The following is a 15598-nucleotide window of genomic DNA, read 5'->3' on the forward strand; positions in this document are numbered from 1 at the left end:
TCTCCCACAGCTTCTCCTTTGTTTTTTGTTCCAAAAGCGAACGGAGAGCTTCAAACTTGTATCGACTATAGGGGCTTGAATATAATCACCATCAAGAACAAATATCCTTTGCCTCTAATTCCGGTCTTACTGGAATAAGTAAAGAAAGCAAAAATCTACACGAAGCTTGATCTTCGAGGTGCTTACCATTTGGTCAGAATGAGAGAGGGTGACGAATGGAAAACTGCATTCAAAACAAGATATGGCCTTTTTGAATACACTGTCATGCCTTTTGGTCTGTGCAATGCTCCAGCAGCATTTCAATTTTTCTTAAATGACGTTCTTAGAGAGTACCTCGATATCTTTGCCATAGTTTACATTGATGACATTTTGATCTACTCAGACAATGAGAATGAACATGTTCAACATGTCAAGAAAATTTTGGCAGCCCTTCGTAAACACCATTTATATTGCAAGCTAACCAAGTGTGAGTTTCATGTTACCACAGTTGAGTTTTTAGGGGTTATCCTTACCCCTCAAGGTATGGTGATGGCAGAAAGGAAATAAAAGCCGTATCTGAATGGCCCATCCCAAAGACTATTCGTGATGTACAATGTTTCCTGGGCTTTGCAAATTTTTACCGGAGGTTCATCAATCATTTCTCCCAGACAGTGGCTCCAATTACTAAGTTATTAAGAAAGAAAGAAAAATTTGTATGGTCCCCAGAAGCAGACCAAGCCTTTCCAACTTTGAAAGAAGCTTTCTCCACTGCCCCAGTCTTGACTCATCCAGATGCGGATCGACCTTTCATAGTGGAAGCTGATGCTTCAGATGTGTCGATAGGAACAGTCTTGTCACAACGAAACAAAGACACTGGTCAGCTTCATCCTGTAGCTTACATGTCTCGGAAGTTGAACGAAGCCTAACAGAACTATGTCATTGCTGAAAAAGAGATTCTGGCGATTTGTGATGCCTTTAAAGAATGGAGACATCATTTGTTGGGAGCTAAATATACTGTCACAGTATATACTGATCATCGCAATCTTCAATTCATGAGTTCTGCCAGACTTTTGACTGCTCGCAAATACTCTGGATGCTGTTTTTTGCCGAGTTTGATTTTGTGGTAACCTTCCGGCCTGGTAAAGATAATCGCAAAGCTGATGCCTTGTCCCGCCAAGAGTCTACCACATTGCCTGCAGTTCAAACCTCCAGAGCTATCATTGCTCCTGACAAGGTCCTATGTATCATAAAAACAGAAGATTTCTTTGAAGACATCCGCAATTCATTCACTGTTGAAAAATGGCAGGCGTGGGCCCAAGCAGATCCGAAAAGATCAATCAAGCAAGGATTACCCTTTCACAATGCTCTTTTGTTCGTGCCCACTACCAAACTTCGCAAGATAGTGTTTCATTGATTGCATGTTATACCTACAGCAGGTCACCCTGGTACTCCTAAAACTCTTGAATTAATCCAACGCTATTTTTGGTGGCCTACCTTAACAAAGGATGTAAAAACATTGGTAAACAACTGCGAAGTCTGTGCTCGCACTAAAACAAGTCATTCAAAACCGAAAGGGTTGTTACACCCACTCCCAACCCCAAGTCGTCCGTGGGAACACATCTCTTTAGACTTTATTACAGGTCTGCCAGTGGTTCAACAGCATTCAGTAATTCTGGTGGTAGTAGATAGTCTCACGAAATATGGACATTTCATTGCCTGTAAGAAATTACCCACCTCTAGTGAACTGGCAACTATCTTACTGAATAGAGTGGTTCGTTATCATGGACTGCCAAAAGTGATCCTCTCCGATCGGGGATCACAATTTGCCTCCAACTTCTGGAAGACATGGTGTAAAACACTCCAAGTGACATCTACCCTATCTACTAGCCACCATCCTCAAACAGATGGTCAAACGGAGAGACTAAATCAGACTTTGAAGCAATACCTACGTGCTTACGCTGAAAAAGCACTAAATTCATGGACATCAATGCTCTGGTTAGCTGAGTTAGCCTACAACAACTCCTTCCACACTTCTACTGGCGTTACAACCTTCTTTGGTTTGTTTGGCTATCATCCTGATACCTTGCCCATCACAATTCCTCAAGAAAGTTCTCTCACTCCAGCTGTGTCAGAAATCATTCAACATTTGCATCAAACTCAGAAATCGATTGATCAACATTTAGAAAAAGCCAAAAGAAAATACAAAAAGCATTATGACAAGAAACATTGTGAGGGACCTCAGTATCAACCTGGTGACAAAGTGTGGCTTTCCACAAAACATATAGACTTCAAGAAGAAGCACATGTTCAACCCCAAATTTATAGGTCCTTACACTGTTCTTCAGCAAATCAATCCTGTGACCTATAAACTACAATTGCCAAAATCATTACGGATTCATCCAGTGTTCCATACTTCCCTCTTAAAAAGGGCAGTCCAAAAGGTCCACCCTCATCCAGCTCCTGTTCTAGTACAGGGGGAAGAAGAATATGAAGTCAAGAAAGTGTTGGACTCTCAACTGAGAGGGCGTAACCTATGGTACTTAATCTCATGGAAAGGTTATGGCCCTGAAAGTAATTCATGGGTTTCCGCATCTGATGTTCATGCTCCAGTACTTGTGAGACGCTTTCATCGTCTCAATCCAGATAAACCAGGCCCTAGAGCACGCCTGGGAGAGGGGAGTACTGTCAACACCAGGACAGTGCGCTCTCTACGGGCATCTAGAATGCAAAAACCCAACACTCGCAAGATAATGTAATTTATGCATTGTGATGATATGTTATTGTTTAACCTTTTACATTGCAGAATTCCATCCAAAAGATTCATTTTTAAGGTGCTTATAAATACTGTCCATTTGCAATGTATTGCTGCAGACATTCAGAGTGAGTTAGGGTGTGGCAGGGTGTGGTCCCTTTCCAGGGCCTTTCAGAGACTTTCCCTGCAACAAGCCTGGGTGTGGTTCTAGGTGGGGCCAAGACTCTATAAAAGAGAGTCAGACCAAATCCCAGTGCTCACTATTCAGAGGTCCCGGTGCAGAGCAGCAGCTTCTTCCTGAGCTCCTGTCCCGGCGGCCTATTTGGATTTTCCAGTCTTCTGCACTCATCTCTCATTGGTGATCACTGTTTCCAGGAGGTAAGACGGTGTTTGGACATTTCCCAACACCGTAATTGAGAATTTTCATATTCTTGATTTTAATTCTTAAATGAATAACAGATTACTTGTGCGCTGCCATTTTTGGACATTTGTATGGTGGTTTGCAAATAGGGAGGACGCGCAATTTATTCCATAAAGATTTGACTTCTTTATTACATGGTTGTTCATTGCGCGCTGATATTTCTTGACATTTACATGATGTTTTACGAGTTGGCAAGACGTGCAACTCGTTTCATGAGCATTTAACTTTGTTGTTCATTGCGTGCTACCTTTTCTTGACATTTACATGGTGGCATTCGAATCTGCGAAACGCGCGATTCTTTCCTTGAGTGTTTTTTCATGTTATTCATTGTGCGCTACCATTTCTTGGCATTTGCATGGTGGCATTTGAATCGACAAGACGCGCGATTCTTTCCCTGAGTGCTTTTCATGTTGTTCATTGTGCGCTACCATTTCTTGATTTTGTATGGTGGCATTTGAATCGGCAAGACGCGCAATTCTCTCCTCGTGTATAAATAATGTAAATTACTGTGCGCTACTATTCTAAGACATTTTCTTGGTAGCATTTCAAGTTGACACGTTGCGTGATTTATTCCTTGAATCTACGTTGTGTGATTTCATGGTGCACAATCCTTTATGGTGTTGAATACTCATATAAAAATCTGCAATGTGTGCAATTCACTTCTCAATGTTTTTTCTGAGATGAACACAACAATACCAGAATTCTAGATGAAATGCTGTGTGTTCCTGATATGTATTCTTAAAAGGAGATTCATATGGTTGTTTAGAAATTGCTCAGAGTGTTTCCTGATTCTCATGCTAAAGAAAGTACTCGAATCTGAAATTCCTATTTAACTTTTCCTGTTTCCTCCTCAGGTATTCGGTCATCTAAAGCCTAGTCAGTTTTAGGACTATTCTAGGGTTGTTCATGTTTTTTGGAAAAGACGAAGCTTAGAGTTGTAGCATGGTACTGAATTCATGAGATGTAATTTTGATGTTGTGTTTTAACCTTTTGCTTCCTACAGGTCTCCTTCCCAGCTGTTCCCGTCCTAATCCCCTTTTCCCCACTTGGACTCTCTTAGACTCTGTGATAAATCTAATCAGAGTATTGGAGCTGTCTTGTGGTGGAAGTGTTGGGAACGTGCACAGACCCCGAGGATCTGGTGACTCTGACACTCTGACACTAAATGGGACACCTCTCAATTTATGCTTTATAGGAATGGCATTGTCTTTGACTTTTATTTTATGTGTGAAGCCTCTTATCTTGCCTAGTTCTCCCGAGATAATCCTAGGAAACTCATTAAGCAAATTTTCTATATCAGAGGAATCCCTTATAACTGTTACCTGATCACCCGTACCTGGACGCAGAACCATGCCAAACAACCCTTGATGAAACCAACCTAAAATGTTCAATCCTTTGACAGCCACATAGACCTTCCCAAAAATCCGCCCCCTTTAAAAACAAGGACATCTTCAAAGAAACCCACTAAATCAATCCTCCTTCCCTCGCATGAATCCGGTGACCTGTCTGGTGGGTTCAATTTTCGTGTACCCCAATTTTGTTCAAATAACTCCTGAGTAATCATAGTGATCCTGGCACCAGAATCAGCTAACAACCTTAAATGTTTGTCACCTACCTGAACTAAAATGTATCAATTCAGTGATCAGGATTACCACTTCTTATGTCATGTTCACCCATGGCCAGAATCATTTCCTGCATCCCACTCATCAATTCAACCATTCTGTCATCACTTTCATCAACAATAGCATTGACCTTAGTGTTACCACTTTTGTTACTTTGACACACTTTTGCAAAGTGTCCAGTTTTGCCACATAATCTGCATTGAACATTTTTTGCTGGACAATTCTTATGTTAGTTTGTTTGAAAAAACTATTATGCTTGGCCACTTCTCCTTTGCTGCATGAAGGATTGTTCATCTTGCGTCTGTCGTCTGATCTCTGAACCACATTAATTTGTTCCACCTGTGCATGTTCCAACTCTTTAGCTGATTTAATAGCAGTTTCAATACTTTTGGCAATTCTAATCGAATCCAATAAAGATGGATCTTCCAAGGACAATAACTTTTGCTTGATAGACTTATCCGAACCGTGACATAGAATTGGTCACTTATTAACTGATCAGGAAATGCTTCAAAACGACATTCTGAAGAAAGTTACCTTAAAGCAGATGTGTAAGTATTGACATCTTCTCCACCTTTCTGTTCCCTCCTAAAAAAACATATGTCTTGCTATAACCAAACTTGGTGGGGCATCAAATCTAGTAACTAGTTTCTTCAGAGCTTCTTCAAATTCGTCAAGTTCTTCGCCATTCTCCAACTGAATATCAGGTAAATGTTTAAACACAGATCTTCCCTCGAATCCTAAGGAATGCAGCAACGAACATTTTTTCCTTTCAGGTCTAAACCTTGATGCACCAATAGCATCCAAATACGTTTCAAAGGCATCACACCACTGTTTCTATGGTATAGCTGGCTCTCCAGGTGTTTCCAAAAATGGTGGAGGTGGGTTAACAGACTGCTGACAGCTAGATGGAGTAACAATGTCACTTAGAACAATGCAAAAATATAAATTTCAATGTCTTTACCAACTTACAAATCTCACACCAAGTATTTGCCTGTAAAAAGACATTGAATCCTTAGTAAGATTTATTGTTTAAAGATGGCTGCCACGTTTCCTTACGAACAAAGTCTTTCTGTAGACACAACCTCTGACTAGAGAGTCATGGGAAGAACTGCAGGCAGTTATGAGTTTTGCCTCACCATGAATAACGCTGCACAGAGGCTCCTCAGGGATTGAAGGTAAAAGGTACCATCAGCACGTGTGGGCCTCGTAAAGAAAAGGTGAATGCTTGGGGTGATTTAGCTCCACAGCTCGTCGCCACAGAAAGTAAGCTGTGAAATGACATCCAGAAGGCAGGATCCGATGAGAACAGTTTATTTGATATTTGTATATTCCATCTAAATCACCCCAGCGCAGCGCAGACCAGGCCGTCGCACCCCTGCCTCAACTGCCGCTCCTCCAACGTTCGGTTTTCCTCGCGCACACACACGCGCCAGAAAACCGAACACAGAAAGCCAGCCTAGTGCGAGCGGTTCCGTTGCGCGTGCATGAAAGCATCACTATTTGACTGCAAGCGCAACGGGGCTCTAAATAGCATATATTTTATGACATTCTTCATAATGTAGGTCTTTTGCAACTTTTGCCAGCCAGTTCAGGGAATTTCACACTTCACGTAAACTGATATTCCAAACATTTGCCCTTTCTGTGACACCAATAAATTTCAGAGTATTTCAGCAATCTGATGTCTCTGTCCAAGAAGACTAAGCATCATACTTTGGGGATTTTCCAACTAGGCCTCTCTCTTTCTTTATTTTATGTTATGTTACATACACTTATTAGAACATTGGAATGTTGGGAGCTCCATTAAAATAAATGGAATGCTCTGAGCTTCTAGTTACTTGTTGAAGCTCAGAGCTCCAACTTTCCAATGTTTTTGTTCACAGCTGTTGCTGTAAACAAAATCCTCATGGAGATCGAGGTGATTTTAATCCCCTCAGGCTCCGCAATGCCTTTGTTTTACTTATTAAAACATTGTGCTCTCTAGTGGCAGAATGTTCTAATAGCCTTATACCCTTCCATAGCTGGGATATACTGACAATAAAGACCTGCTCCCTTGTTAAAGGTGCTCTCCTTTGGATAGGGCTTTTTAATGCTGGAGTGGGCCTTTAATGGCCAGCATAGCCTATTACGGTGGGATATACGGCTATTATATATATCACACTACTCATTCCCAAAAGAGTATCTTGGTGCTTAGCGAAACAGCATATGGGTTAGCTTTATGGGTCATTTTACAGTTTGCATTTAGACAACCATGTTTTTAACAGCTTCTTGAACTTTGCAACCTCTGCAAAGGAGTGGATAGGAAGTAGTAACTTGTTCTAGTATAATTGAGCCAGATTAGAAAAGGATCTACCACCATGGATAGAAGTGGGAATACGTGGGATTGTTAAAAATACTTTGTTATTGGATCTGAGCAGTCTGATAATAACAGAGTTTGGAGTACTGATGGGCAACCAATGTAAGGTTTTTAGAACAGGGGCAGCAGAGGAATGCAGGGGAGAATTGAGAATTAGCCAAACCGCTATATTTTGTACTAATTGCAGCTTGGACAGCAAGGTGCCATTTTCTGCCACGAACAGTGTGCTTCCATAGTTTAACCCACTGGTAATTAAAGCCTGGACTACAGTCTTTCTGTAACTAGAAGGGAGCCACAGGAAGGTTTCCTTAGGAACTGTATGCTGGCAGCAGGTACCGCAGGTAGATTTAACCTGATTTTTCATAGATATTGTTTGGGCTATCGTAATTCCAATGTTTTTCACCTCCTGTTTAGAGACAGGAGCAGGACCAAAGTCTTAAGGCCACCAATCGGCTGACCATATTTATTTCCTGCGCTTTGACAAAAAGAACAATCTCAGTTTTATCGCTGTTTAATTGGTGACAGTTGTTACTCATCCAATCGGCGATTTTCCTCATGCAGCTTGCAAACTAAGATTGCACTTTTGCTGGATCTGAAGCACTTCCCTAGCCTAAGTGGACTTTTTAAATTTGTGCAACACTGTTAGAAATGGGGTTTTCGGTTGGCAGTCAGGTTACCCTCTGTCCAAGCAAGAACCCTCACTCTAGTCAGGGTAAGTCACACACAATCCAAAATTAGCCCATGCCCACCCTCTGGTAGCTTGGCACGAGCAGTCACGCTTAACTTAGAAGGCAATGTGTAAAGTATTTGTGCAATAAATCATACAATACCACCATATAGCACCACAAAAATATACCACACAGTGTTTAGAAAAATATATAATATTTATCATGATAATTTTAGGTCAAAACGAATAAAGTTGCAATGTGAATTTGTAGAGATATCACTGAAAAGTGATATAAAGGGGGTCATTCTGAACCGCCAGAAGACCGTACCGCGGTCAAAAGACCGTGGCGGTCATTCTGACTTTCCCGCTGGGCTGGCGGGCGACTGCCAAAAGGCTGCCCACCCGCCCAGCGGGAAAGGCCCAGCAACGAGGAAGCCGGCTCCGAATGGATCCGGTGGAGTTGCTGGTGTGCAACGGGTGCAGTTGCACCCGTCGCGATTTTCAGTGTCTGCCAAGCAGACACTGAAAATCTGAATGGGGCCCTGTTAGGGGGCCCCTGCAGTGCCCATGCCACTGGCATGGGCACTGCAGGGGCCCCCAGGGGCCCCACGACACCCGTTCCCGCCATCCTGTTCCTGGCGGTTTTTACCGCCAGGACCAGGATGGCGGGAAGGGGGTCGGAATCCCCAGCAGCGCCGCCATGGAGGATTCCCTGGGGCAGTGGGAAACCGGCGGGAAACCGGCGGTTTCCCTTTCTGACCGCGGCTTTACAGCCGCGGTCAGAATGGCCCCAGAAGCACCGCCAGCCTGTTGGCGGTGCTTCCGCGGTCGTTGGCCAGGGTCAGAATGACCCCCAAAGTGTCTTAAGTCTTTAAAAAGCAAACAAGCACAAAGTACCTGGTTTGGAGTGGAAAATCTCCTCAGAGGGCCACAGAAGAAGAGATATGAGGAAAAATGGTGTGTGCATCGATTTCTCCCCAGCACACACGGACTTGCGTCGTTATTTTTCACGCGGGGAGTCTCTTTCTGTGGATCGCGGGGATTACCAGATGTCCCGGGTCTGTGCGTGGATTCTCCTGCTTGTTTTCTGGCTGCGCGTAGTTCTGCTGGGCTGCGCGTTGAAGTTTCGCACTCACGCCAGGCGTTGCGTTGATTTCTCCTCTGGAGGTCGGGCAGCGTTGTCTTTGCGAGGCCATGCGTCGAATTTCCGGTCGTCCCGAAGGCGTCGCGTCGATCAGCGTTGGTGTGCAGCATTTTTCTCCCTGCGGAACAAGCTGTGCGTCGAAAATTTCGGCGCACGAAGCGTCCAAGTGAAAAAGAGAAGTCTTTTTGGTCCTGAGACTTCAGGCAACAGGAGACAAGCTCTATCCAAGCCCTTGGAGCGCACTTTCACAGCCAGACAAGAGTTCAGCAAGGCAGCAGGCCAACAGCAAGGCAGCAGTCCTTTGTAGAAAGCAGACAGGTGTGTCCTTTGAGCAGCCAGGCAGTTCTTCTTGGCAGGATGTAGTTTCTGGTTCAGGTTTCTTCTCCAGCAAGTGTCTGATAAGGTAGGGCAGAGGCCCTGTTTTATACCCAAATGTGCCTTTGAAGTGGGGGAGACTTCAAAGAGTGGCTAAGAAGTGCACCAGGTCCCCTTTCAGTTCAATCCTGTCTGCCAGGGTCCCAGTAGGGGGTGTGGCAGTCCTTTGTGTGAGAGCAGGCCCTCCACCCTCCCAGCCCAGGAAGACCCATTCAAAATGCAGATGTATGCAAGTGAGGCTGAGTACCCTGTGTTTGGGGTGTGTCTGAGTGAATGCACAAGGAGCTGTCAACCAAGCCCAGCCAGACGTGGATTGTAAGGCACAGAAAGATTTAAGTGCAAAGAAATGCTCACTTTCTAAAAGTGGCATTTCTAGAATAGTAATATTAAATCCGACTTCACCAGTCAGCAGGATTTTGTATTACCATTCTGGCCATACTAAATATGACCTTCCTGCTCCTTTCAGATCAGCAGCTGCCACTTCAACAATGTATGAGGGCAGCCCCAATGTTAGCCTATGAAGGGAGCAGGCCTCACAGTAGTGTAAAAACGAATTTAGGAGTTTTACACTACCAGGACATATAACTACACAGGTACATGTCCTGCCTTTTACCTACACAGCACCCTGCTCTAGGGGTTACCTAGGGCACACATTAGGGGTGACATATGTAGAAAAAGGGGAGTTCTAGGCTTGGCAAGTACTTTTAAGTGCCAAGTCGAAGTGGCAGTGAAACTGCACACACAGGCCTTGCAATGGCAAGCCTGAGGCAAGGTTAAGGGGCTACTGAAGTGGGTGGCACAACCAGTGCTGCAGGCCCACTAGTAGAATTTAATCTACAGGCCCTAGGCACATATAGTGCACTTTACTAGGGACTTATAAAATTAAATAGTCCAATGAGGTATGATCCAAAGTTACCATGTTTAAAAAGGGAGAAAGCATATGCACTTTAGCACTGGTTAGCAGTGGTAAAGTGCGCAGAGTCTAAAAGCCACCAAAACAGGGTCCAAAACGTGGAGGGAGGCAGGCAAAAAGTTAGGGGTGACCACCCTAAGGCATGTCATGTCTAACAAACACGGATTAGTGATAGGAGTTGTGCCCCTTTGTAAAACTTTAACAGTTATGGCAGTGTGACAAATATTTCCAAAAATGCGCACAGTTGTGAGTTGTCAGGCTGTACAACAATACACAAAGAAATTGAGAAAAGATCTAGTAAAAAAAACAACCGAGATACTTCTAATTAAATGTTATATAAAGTGAAAAGATAGGATGCCATATATAAAACAGAAATGCAAGCTACCCTGGAAACTTGGACGCACTGGGGTGAGTGCGTGAGACATGACCTCATTAGATTCTCCCACTTAATCTTTGTTTACATGTAAGTTGGAAACATGGCAGAACTGTCACAACTAAACCACTGGATTTTACATCTTGATATTTGTTTTAAATTTTGACAATGAAACAAGTTTGGTTATGACTTACGTTATTTTCCAAGGCTTGTTGCTGAATAGAGCGATCGTTATTATTTCAATTCGGCAGTCACTAATTCTTCAAAGTAAGATCCCTGTTAAAGCAAAAAGAAAAATAATAGGAACATTCTATCTAACTAATATACTTTATATTGAAATTTTAGTACATTCATGTCGGCCTACAACTGTCAAGCAGATTGTTTTGTTCATCGACGTGGAAACTGAAATTGATGGGAACCTCTCTACAAGCGACTCGCTGAAAAACGTCACATTTCTGTCTAGAAAACGTTTTCAAGTATATCTCTTTTTAATTTGATCCGTGAAGCATTTGAGGAAAGTGACTGTTACTTATTGATGACAGTTTTCAAGCTTGCATATAGGTCATGTGTTCACTAGGTAGGTTCGTGTGTATGAGGATTACTGCTTAAAAGTCTGTTTCTTAGGTTTAGATAGTTTGAAAGTTCAGGAATGTTCACTTTCATTTTGTGTGAGATTGAACCTGAATGAATTATACAGGGTATTTTAGTGTCTGGAGAAAGGCTGAATATAAAAGTATATTTAAAAGATTTAAGGCTCACTTTTAAGACTCCGATGAACAGTGCATTAACTTATTATACTCAGAGGTTAAGGGTGTTATAAAATTGTGCTAGGAATAGTTACCACTTTCAATTTCAGAGCTAAAAACACTGTAAAACGTTGGGCAAAGGCAGGAGAGGATAATAGTTCCGGTAATAATTAAAGTCGTGGGCCAGCATGAGATATGAAATTATGGGCCATTTCACCGTCTTAAATGCCCAAATCCCCTTCTCAGAATTTTACTCTCACGTTGTTCAAGTGTGGATATTGATAGAAATGGCGTCTCTTCTAATATGTTGGCTTACCTTTTAAGATGAAATTTAAACACCTGATCAAACATTTCATAAACCTTCTCATAAACTAACATTCAGCCGATCGTCTTGCAGTGATCTCAGTCACGATAGGGTATATTATCATAGGGAAGGTTGTCTGAATTGTCTTTGTAGAAGGGCTTCCAGCTCTGTTCTGAAGGTCAGGAATGAAGGTAGTTTTGTATAGTTTCTGGGGTAGGTAGTTCCATATTCTGGTCGCACTGCCCTAGAAAGATTGTGCCATGAGTCAATCCTTTTTAAAGGTCAGAGGCTCTAACAACAAAGCTTCAGGGTATTGTGATGGTCTGGTGCCTCCCGATAGCATCAGTTTTTTTGCTATGTAGGAAATAATGGATGTATGTAAGGTCTTATGGGTGATACAGGCAGAAATATAGGTGTTTCTTTTCGCCTCGTTAGACAAAACAATTTTCCAAATGTAGAACTGATTTCAGAGGAATAAGCTGGGTCTTCGGGAGACCAGTCATAAGAGTTTTACAATAGTCAATTCTGGGGAGAACCAGTGATTGAATAAGAGATTTCAGATCATGTTGTGCAATGCATCTGTAGATTCCACAATGGAGACGTAGTTGATACCAGATGTATTTAAATTAAGTATTTTTGACCACTGACTTTGTGTTTCACCACTGTGCATATTAGTTGTTCAATGTTCACCAGTAGCACATCACATTTTGTATTCAGTTTAGCTGCCTATTGGCTTTAACATGGCATTAGACATTACATTTTGTATCCAGTTTAGTTGCCTATTGGCTTTATCGTGGCGTTAGACATTGCAGTTGAGACATTGCAGATGAGCTGTGTTTTTCCACATGGTCAACTAAGCTTGTGTTTTTCGTATTTTCTCTCACCGAACATGATAGCATGATAAGGAAGTGCATATTTTGTGTTTTTCTCTAGTGCGGCGTTGGGAGAGACAGCCTTGAAAACTTGGCCAACTTTCAACGGTGTTTCTTCCAACTCTGACCTACAGTAGCCAGCTTATTTGAATATTATTAAAAGGTGTCCCTGGGCAGTTGAGAGGGGGAATTTTCCGAGACTTCAGTCAGGACTGGACGTCAACTGCCTGACCTGTCTCGTGAGGGTGGAAAATCTTTTTTCTCGCAGTTGAATAGGGGTCATCAACTTGCTGGCATGAGAAAGATGATGAGCAGTGATAGGCCCTACGGTGATGAATTTTGACTTTTATTCTTTGTTTGACAGTTATGCTATAATATAATCACATATATTTGCTGTGTACAGTGCAGTTGAGAATTACTTTGATATATTTTCCTTTCAATGCTGTGACTACTTTTAAACGTGTGCCTCCCACCTACTAATTTCCTCTCTCAGGAAACTCGTGGTGAAGTAATAATAAATGTCTTCTTTAAACTAAGAAGTGCATTTCAGAGATTGTTGTCAGCTCGGTCATTAGTGAAAGCAAAACACCATGCAATCCTGGCCATGGTGCTAATGTGGGTTTGAAATTCATGCGTTTATGCACAGTTGAGCTACATCATTCTGCAAACAATGGCAGTAAATCAATGACTAAGTTAATATTTGCTGGAGTAGCATTTTACAGGCGTCCTGAGCATATGCAGTGATTCACAGACTTAGGTGGTCCATAGTTTCCTTGCTACACTCCCTTCTGAGCTGATGGTAGTTTGGTTGAGCTCAATGGGGAAGCAATATACATTTTTCACCATTCACAACCAACAACCAGTATCAGTAATACAATACAATCAGAAATTAAGACTAAAGGTTTAGTATAAAATTCTAATCTAAGGGCCTACAAAGATTAAAGTGTTCGAAAAATTATCTGAAAACTGGTTTATGTTGGAAGGGCATCTGATCATAGCCATAACTTCCAAACTGAGCTGTTGTAGCAGGTACAAACTCTACTTGTATTCCGTGGGAATGCTGAAAACACCCAAGGGTTTCTGAAACAGACTACTAACCGGTATCAGGTAGAGATAATGTAGCCAGTGCATAAAGAAAGAGGATGTGGCAACTATTTGGGACATTTTGCATGATATAGCATACTCCACAGGAGAAGGCAGCAATTGATTACAAAATCATTTTAGTTAACCTTTTTAAGAACAACATTCCTGAACAATAACAAATTGTGACAGAATGGTGAACAACTCGGCCTCATTACGTTTTCAAGAAAAACACTTGTCTTTTTCAGAGACTTGGAGGAATTGTGAGAGGAAGTAAGGAATGGGAAAGGGGTGAAATTAACTAACACTAAGTAGAATTTAGAAAACCCTTTCCTCACATTCATTAAGAGGGTCTTATTCTGATAACCTGTCAGCTACGGAGAACCTTCCTCCCAGAAGGGAAAATGATAATCACCGTTCTCTCTCCACGGACCACCTACCATCTGTCTCTCCAATTATAAACGACAGATGTCATCTTATACAAGAGGATAGGGCAACTCCCAGAGGCCGGCATCTCTGCTCTATTGGCTACATCCAACCCATTCTCTCACCTGGCAGACCCTCTCCCAGCCTACCTGGCAAAAAAACTCAATCATGCTCTTACCCCCATCTGGACTAAGATTATTAACAGCTCCCTGCAAACCGGCATGATATCAGACTGCCTCAAACTTGGTCAAGTCACACCAATGCTTAAAAAACCAGGAGCAGACCTGAATGACCTCAACATCTTCAGACCCTTCTCCAATCTACCCTTCCTTGCCAAAACTCTAGGGAGATGTGTTCTCTCTCAGCTAAACCAACACATAGACAACAACGACATTCTGAACACTCTTCAATCTGGATTTAGAAAAGAATGCAGCACAGAAACAGCGATTCTGAACATAGTAGATGACCTCCACAAATCTCTAGATACTGACCAATGCTGCTTGCTCATTCTCCTAGGCCTATCGGCAGCCTTCGACATGGTCAACCACAAGCTTCTCCTGGACTTCCTCCAAAAAAGGATTGCCGTGGAAGAAGTGGTCCTACGCTGGTTCTTATCTTCTCTACAGAACCGCTCTCAACAAATAAAAATAAACAACATGACCTCTAACACAACTGCAATCACGAAAGGTGTTCCGCAAGGCTCTGTCCTCTCACCTACACTGTTCAAAATCTACGTGGATCCCCTCACCATCATTCTCAAACCAGTCAACATCCCCTTCCATCTGTATGTAGATGACACCCAAATCTACAAGGAAATCTCCTCAGTAGAGGACGTACACCGACTAAATGCCACCGTAAAAGAAGTACACCTTTGGCTATCCTGCAACCACCTAAAATTCAACAAAGACTGAAATTCTTCTCATATCAAAGACAAAGCAGCTCCCCCAGATGCAAGAATGGATAAAATCCATAGACGCTCTTAAATGCAATCTTACTCCAACAGACTCTGTCCCTAGGAATCACTCTGGACACTAATTGGACTATGAAGGATCATAAAAAGAATAATGCGAAGAATGCTTTCTACAACCTGAAACTGCTGAACAAAATCAAACCATTCCTACCGCCAGATGACGTAAAAAATGCCATGCAAGTGCTGGTGCTTTCCAGATTAGACTACGGGAATACCATTCTCACAGGCATGGCAAAAGTCTATCTTGCACCTATGAGATTCACTCTCCATGCAGTGGCCAGAATAGTAACAGGAATTAAAAAATATGACCACCTCTCCCCTGCCCTGAAAGGACTAAAGTGGCTCCCAATAGAAGCTCACTGCAGCTTTCGAACTGCCTAACTCACACAGCCCTGCACACTGGGAAACCAGTAAACCTTGCCGCTAAACTCAATAAGGCAGGACAGACTAGAGAACTAAGAAGCTCAAACACCCTACTCCTCATCCCGTCTAAAGCCCAAAAAGAAAAAACCTGGACATGCTCCTTTACAAGCAACACCCCTAAAATCTGGAACTCCATCCGAGTACACATCAGGTCAAACCTTTCCCTCCAGATCTTCAAG

General features: G+C 42.5%; 1 protein-coding gene across 2 annotated transcripts in view; it reads right to left on the reverse strand.

The window, feature by feature from the left end:
* The window catches only part of HTR2C (5-hydroxytryptamine receptor 2C), a 3940131-nt gene that overhangs the window by 1543910 nt on the left and 2380623 nt on the right, over positions 1 to 15598 (reverse strand). For both annotated transcript variants that reach the window (XM_069206051.1, XM_069206060.1), the window contains one exon: positions 10793 to 10874. The gene's annotated coding sequence lies outside the window, so the exon portion shown is untranslated. The remainder of the gene's footprint in view (positions 1 to 10792; positions 10875 to 15598) is intronic.

Source organism: Pleurodeles waltl, chromosome 2_1 (genome assembly GCF_031143425.1).
Source record: "Pleurodeles waltl isolate 20211129_DDA chromosome 2_1, aPleWal1.hap1.20221129, whole genome shotgun sequence".
Classification (NCBI taxonomy): Eukaryota; Metazoa; Chordata; class Amphibia; order Caudata; family Salamandridae; genus Pleurodeles; species Pleurodeles waltl.